Source organism: Palaemon carinicauda, chromosome 20, assembly GCF_036898095.1.
Source record: "Palaemon carinicauda isolate YSFRI2023 chromosome 20, ASM3689809v2, whole genome shotgun sequence".
Lineage (NCBI taxonomy): Eukaryota > Metazoa > Arthropoda > Malacostraca > Decapoda > Palaemonidae > Palaemon > Palaemon carinicauda.
Window position 1 is genome coordinate 91689903 of NC_090744.1, and position 8044 is coordinate 91697946.

The following is an 8044-nucleotide window of genomic DNA, read 5'->3' on the forward strand; positions in this document are numbered from 1 at the left end:
CAGTTAGCAACTTCATTAAAGTAAATATCACAATGAGACAGAATTCACACGAAATTTACCTCACACTCAAATGAATTTATTTTGTGTAAATATTCTGTACAACTTAACAGTTTCTTTTGAATATCTAGATTGTTTTTCTACAAATAACGTTTGTAATTCTTGGGGATGACAATCTTTTTTCCTAACATCTAATACATTTATTTGTACAGACACAAGAATTCGTAGTACAGGTACACAAAAATCTATTGCATTGTATTCAAGCAACAATTGACAAAGTCTTTTGGTATAATTACTCATCATAAAGCTTCAAACAAAGCTAGATCTGAATTGATCTATAGTAGACTTTAGACTATTATCACCTTCTAATGAGTCTAAAGGCAGAGATCATTGTCAGTTCTTGAATTCTATGCATAACGCTCGGAATATTCAGTTCCCGTCTCAAAATTTTTATTCTTGTTGTTCTTGCACAACCAAGAACAATCCTCATTCCATCATTTTGCACAACCTCTAATGACCTAATATCCTTTTCTGAATAAGACGACAATATTGGGGCTGAATTGTCAATAATACTCCTTACAAGGATTAGAAGTACTGACCTCAAACAGGTACATCAACACCATTTCCTCTATTACATAACACTCTTAAAGGTTTTAACCTACATGTTCTTGACAAAGGAAAGTTGATCCTTAACATTACTAAAACAGCTAAACATTCCAAGATATTTATAGCTAGTTACCTTTCCCAACCTCATTCCATTCAACAAGAATTCTTGTCCATCGGCAGTTCTTGATTGGTATATGTTTTTATTTTCATTGATAACCAACCCTAAACGAACGCACAAACACTGAAGTTCGTCAATAACCTTGGTCAAACTATTTTCATCTACACATTGAATTAGGATAATGTTACCATAGACGAGAATCAGAGAATTCCCAAAAAAGTTTAAAGACGCTACATTGTCCATAGAAATATTAAAAAGTGTAAGGCTCAATACTCCACCTTGTGGTGTACCAAGTTCAAACTCTTTCTATTTAGATTCTTCACCCTGCAACCATACACTTGCCTTTCTAGTACTTAAATAAAATAATCTACAATCCAGGTTGATAGTTTTCCCTTCACAACTTTATTCACCAATCTCTCTTAAATCACATCTATAATTGCCTTATTAAAGGCTCCTTTAAGGTCTACAAACAATCGACATCTAACATTATTATTCCCAAGACACTTTATCACAAAATCTGTTGTGCTTCTACCTTTCATAAATCCATACAGGTTATCGGACAGACCATCTATTTTTTACATCAGTCTATTTAAGATTATTCATTCCACCATTTTTACATGCAAGAAGTTAAAGATATGGGCCTACAATCCTCATTATTCTTAGGCACATGAATGATCAACGCCAATTTCCACTCACTGGCAATCTCCCATTTTGATACGATAGATCAAACAGATCTAGTATAGGAATATCGTCCATCCTTATAAAAGAGTTGAGAACTTCGTATATTAGGCTATCTCTACCTAGAGTGGATTTCTCCTTTCCACAGCATTTAGAATTACATCCCGAGTAATGTAACGCAAGTATCATCGTGCAAAGCACTTTGCAACTCCTATCTCCCAAACCTCATGTTCCTCAGACAATTCTGGACATTATTATTATCATTATTACTATTATTATTATTATTATTATTACTATTATTATCATCATTATTATCATTATTATTACTAGCTTAGCTACAACATTAGTTGGAAAAGCAAGATGCTATAAGCCCAAGGGCTCCAACAGGGAAAAATATCCCACTAAGGAAAGGAAATAAGGAAATAAATAAATGACATAAGAAGTTATGAACAATTAGAATGAAATAATTTAAAAACATTAACAACATTAAAACATATTTTATATTTAAACTATAAAAAGACTTATGTCAGCCTGGTCAACATAAAAACATTTGCTGTAAGTTTGAACTTTTGAAGTTCTACTGATTCAACTACCCGATTAGGAAGATCATTTCACAACTTGTTTACAACTAGAATAAAACTTCTAGAATACTCCATAGTTATTGAGCCTCATGATGGAGAAGGCCTGGCTATTAGAATTAACTGCATACCTAGTATTACGAACAGTATGGAACTCTCCGGGAAGATATGAATGTAAAGGATGGTCAGAATTATGAAAATCTTATGCAACATGCATAATGAACTAATTGAATGCCGGTGCCCAAGATTAATATCTAGAACAGGAATAAGAAATTTAATCAACTGTAATTTCCTGTCCAACAAATTAAGATAAAAATCAGCAGCAGAAAACTAGACAGGAGAACAATACTGGAAACAAGGTAGAAGGAAAGAATTAAAACACTTCTTCAAAATAGATTGATCACCAAAAATCTTAAAAGACTTTCTCAATAGGCCAATTATTTTGTGCAATTGATGAAGACACAGACCTAATGTGTTTCTCCAAAGTAAATTAGCTGTCGAGAATCACACCTAAAATTTTAAAAGTATCATACAAGGTTAAAGAATAATTATCAATGCTGAGATCCGGATGTTGAGTAGCCACTGTCCATGACCTACTTACAATCACCCTGAGTTATGTTAGGATTTAACTTCATACCCCATAATTTGCACGATGCACTAATTTTACCTAGATCTCTATTGAGGGAATCAGAAATCCCAAATCTACATTCAGGAGATGGAATTAATACAAAAAGAGTAGCCTCGTCTGCTTATGCAACAAGCTTTTTTTTTCTAGGCCAAACCACATGTCGTGTGTATATAGTATGAAAAGTAATGAGCCAAGATCACTATCCTGTGGAACACCAGATATCACATTCCTATACTCACTATGGTGCCCATCAACAACAACTCTTTGAGATCTATTACTTTAAAAATCAATAACAATGCTAAGAAACGACCCTACCACTCCTAAAAACCAGGGCCTCATGATTAACACGGTTAAAGGCAGCACTAGAATCAAGGCCAATCATGTGAACTTCCTGGCCATAATCAAGGGATTTCTGTACATCATTGGAGATTGTAAAAAGGGCATGACATTCTCCAAGGCCTTTACCAAAACAGCTGAACAATCGTTCTGACTTTCGTTTGGTCTATCTTCGGTGTCTATTGGCCTTGTTTGAGTTTTTTTTTTTTTTTTTTACACAAATGATAACGTTTTGCTGAACGTTTTCATTTTCATTGATCTTTACAATACATTCTTTAGAATCATGATTCTTCTCACAGTATCTGTATCAGAAATGACCATGGCACTTATACTGCCTGTGACGGCATTTACTACATTTATAACAAATGACTGGCATCTCGTTAGAAACACTAACATCTCTATAACCAATTCCAGAAAGAAAGACTTTCTCTGGTATTAATCCCTTAACCAAGGCAATCATTTAAGTTCTCTTATAAATAGTTCCTTTTACCTTCACCTCACGACTCTTTACCCACACAAAATTTTCCCCAAATAAGAAGTCATCTGGATCTAAGTATTTAAGGACATCAAATATGTTTAATTTGGTACTTTTAATTCTGTCATCTATTAATACCATTTTAATCCTCTTAAACTCAGTAGTTGTTAGATACTTTACTGCTTCATCTTTTTTTTTACTGTGACATACAGTTTATTCTTAGCTTTCTATAAAAAGGCTTCCACAATATGTTAACTATCCGTCGGATCTACTGATTGTAGTACATTTCCACATCATTAGGAAAGTACACCCTCTTCCTTTCATCTCTCGTGCTATGATCTTGTCTGGAATTGTCATTACTACCTCTGGTGCACATGTCACTTTTACTCTTTTCATCAGTAGGTATAACCAAAACATTACTTACATCGTTCAGACAACTCTTCCTTTTTAATCTGTTATCTACCTGGAATGGCTGTACATCTAAACTACTGTCACTTGACAAACCAAGATCATCCGCAATTATACAACCATCAGACCATTCAACATCCATTTGTCTTACGGGCTGCCAACGCAAGAGCCCGTGTCTTGCTATAGGCAAGGCAATTTATACTGAAGCGATCCATATGATCAGCCGTAACTTCTATCCCCAAATGCAAGGAGGAGGAGGGACTGGTACCATATATGGTGCATAAAGCAGGTAACAACTATAACGGTAATTTGGCGCAGGTAACAACTAGAGTCAACTTCCAATTTTGGAACACTGAGAGTATGTCTGTACGACTCAGCGGCTGAAGTCAGTATTGTCCGTTGTCTTCAAACCTTTCGCCAAAAGTTCTTGTAAGCTGTACCAACCGTGTGTCACACAATTGTACATAATTATTTTGTATATATTATGCTTGTCTGCGCTCTTCCCTCGCACTAAAAAGAACCTGAATGATCATGTCTCCGTTTTGCTCTGTAATATTGTCTGTCTCTCGAACAGGTTATGTCCTGTTGCCTTGAGGTTTTGTATATAATGGAGTGTGTTCCTTAATAAACAACTCAGTTGATTGCATCCTGCCTTTGAGTTCACAACCCTCTCTCGGCTCCGTCACATTGGTGACCCCGTAACTCTACTCGCTCCCACCACCTTCCATCCCCACCCCCTCGCCCCTTCATCGTTGGTACTATGACGGACTCTACGGCAGTTGGCGCTGCGGCTGCTCCATTCAAACTTTCATCGTTTGCCAGCGGAGAGGCGTTTGCTTGATTTCAGCGCACAGAAGTCCAGTTTCGTATCAGGGGCGTGACTCGCTCAACCACCAAAGCGGATTATGTTCTCGCGGCGATACCTGAGGACACCTTCCCAGAAATATCCGACTGGCTTTGTGAACAAGGAGACACCCCAAAAGCATATGACGCCCTCAAAACATACCTTCTGCAGCATTACTCGCCGTCGCCAGCCGCCCGTATAGCAAAGCTTTTTCAGCTCTCGCAACAACCGTTGGGGGACCAAAGGGCTTCGCTTGCCCTCAGGGAGTTGACCAGTATCGCTCGCCTTCAACCTGCCGCAGACGGCTCTCCTCGTGAGGTGAACCTACTTCGTGCCCTTTGGATACGCCGTTTACCCGAACCTGTACGCGCTGCCATACCCGATGTCGATAGTTTACCCATAAAGGACTTGATGACCAAAGCCGACGCCCTTATGGACAGCCACTTCAAGACCTCCATCAACGCCTCCACCCCTGACGACGAGGATGCCTATTCAACGTCAACCGAAGCTGACAGGAATGCCGTAGGACATACACGCCTGCCCCGTGACGTGCCGAAGCGGCGACAAAGCCGCCCACCAATCGCTCGCGCCCCAACGAACGACTTCTACAGCCACTTACTACCTCCCATCCGCCGCTGTTTTGCTACTACCACTTCAGATTCGGGGCAACCGCGAAGAAATGTACCAAGGATTGTCAGTGGCCAAAAAACGTGTAAGTAGGCCATCGCTTGTGGCGGTGGCCTCCCGTGTTTCTAATCTTTTCTTTTTACAGGATGCAGGAACGGGCGTGCGATTTTTGGTAGACACGGGTGCTTGTCGTTCTCTTTTGCCAAGGAAACTCTTCAAGGCATGACGTAGTCTGTCTACATCTGCCTACGTCCGCTTGGTAGCTGCCAACGGATCTGCGATACCCACCTACGGTTACGAGAACCTCACATTATCGTTCGGAAACGGTAAATTCAATTGGAAGTTTCTCGTTGCTGACGTCACAATGCCAATCCTCGGTGCGGATTTCCTCTCTCATTTCCACCTTCTGGTCGATGTCGCCCACCGACGATTGGTCAACGCAGACTCGTACTTGTCGACACCTCTTCAACCCGCCCCCTCTAACCTCGCTCTCCACATCAGCACACCCACGGATGCCTACGCCCACCTCCTCACGTCGTACCCGGAAGTTTTCCGTCCAGAACTTCGCCAAACGCCCACGGTTCCTGCCAAGCACGGTATTTATCACCCTATCAAGACGACGGGACCCCAGTCTTCGCAAAATTCAGACGTCTGGCACCGGAACGATTGGCAGCCGCCAAACAGACGTTCGCCGAAATGGAGGAAATGGGCCTTTGCCAAAAGGCCTCCAGCCCATGGTCGTCACCCTTACACATCGTTCTGAAGAAAGACGGCTCCCTCCGTCCGTGCGGGGATTACAGGCGCCCGAACATGCAAACAGAACCGGATCACTACCCCCTCCCAAACATTGCCGACGTGACCTCCTACCTGCACAAAGCGAAGGTTTTCTCTACGCTCTCCTGAAGAGGTATTATCAGGTGCCTATGAACCCAGAAGACATCCCCAAGACCACCATCACCACTCCGTTTGGTACATACACCTTCAATTACTCCTGTTTTGGCCTTCGTAATGCTGGGCAACGTTTCAACGTCTCATGGATGGCATCTTAGGGGACCTCCCTTTCTGTGTATGTTATGTGGACGAATACTTGTGTTCTCCTCCTCAAAAGAGGAACACCTCCGTCACCTGCGCACCGTGCTCGACCGCCTGCAACAAAATGGCCTTGTAGTCCGGTACGACAAGTGTACCTTTGGCGCCAACGAAGTGTTGTTCTTAGGGCACCGTATCACTCCTGAAGGAGTCCATCCCCTCCCTGAGAAGGTAGCAGCCGTTCAGAACTTCCCCGTGCCCTCAACCGTCAAAGCTCTGCAGGAATTCTTGGGCATGATCAACTATTATCACCGTTTTCTGCCAGCCATTGCCGCTACTCTTGTTCCCCTCTACGCCTCCCTCAAGGGCAAGCCAAAGGACCTGAAGTGGGGTCCCCTTCAAGAAGCAGCCTTCTGCAATGCAAAGAAGGCCCTATCAACTGCTGCGGCTCTCACTTTTCCTATCCCACACGCCCCCCTCCTTCTCTCCACCGATGCCAGCGACGTCGCTATTGGTGCAGTACTCGAGCAGGTGGTCAAAGGCTCGCCCCGCCCATTGGCCTTCTTCAGCAGAAAACTGTCCAAGGCAGAATCGGGTTATTCTACCTTCGATCGAGAATTGCTGGCGGTGCACTTGGCTGTCCGTCACTTTCACCATTTCTTAGAAGGTACGCTCTTCGTCATTCGCACAGACCACATGCCTCTGGTGCACGCCTTCACTCGACAGTCTGACGCCTGGTCCGCCCGTCAACGCCAACATCTCTCCGCCGTGGCTGAATACAATTGCACCCTCCAATACGTCCCTGGGAAAATGAATCCCGTTGCCGATGCCCTGTCAAGAAACACGTTGGCTGCCGTTCAACTTGGATTGGATTACAACGCCCTGGCTGAAGCCCAATGAAAGGATCCAGAGTATCAAGCTTGTAGGACATCCTGCACGTCCCTCTGTTGGGAAGACTTTCCCCTCGAAGACTCCAACACCACCTTCCTCTGTGACGTCAGTACTGGTAGGCTGCGACCTTGGAGTCCTGCTCCCATGCGCCGACAGGTGTTTGATTTCATTCACGGCCTTTCACATCCCTCGTGTTGTTCTACTGCACAGCTGCTGAAGGCAAAGTTCATTTGGCACAGCATTTCTAAGGATGCTAAGGATTGGGTCCGCGCCTGTACTTCTTGCCAAACTTCCAAAGTATATCGACACACGGATTCAGGAGTGGGCACCTTTCCTCAACCTCAGCGTCGTTTTGCACACATTCACGTCGACGTTGTAGGCCCCCTACCCACATCACAAGGACATCGTTACCTGTTTACCGTCATCGACCGCTCCACTCGTTGGCCTAAAGCCATTCCCATGGAAACTGCAACGTCCGCCTCATGTACATCTGCCTTACTCTCTGGATGGATTTCAAGATTCGGTATCCCTGAGCATATTACTTCTGACAGGGGAACCACTTTCACCTCTCAATTGAGGACGTCATTAGCGAATCTCCTGGGCATCACCCTACATCAGACAACGGCCTACAACCCCGCTGCCAATGGAATGGTTGAACATTTTCATCGCACCCTCAAAGCAGCTTTGATGTCCCGCTGCAAGGATTGCAACTGGTTTCCTCAGCTTCCCTGGGTCCTCCTGGGACTAAGGACCACTCCTAAAGACGCCCTCGACGTCTCGGCAGCTGAAATGGTGTATGGCGACCCGTTGGTCGTCCCTGCCGAATTTT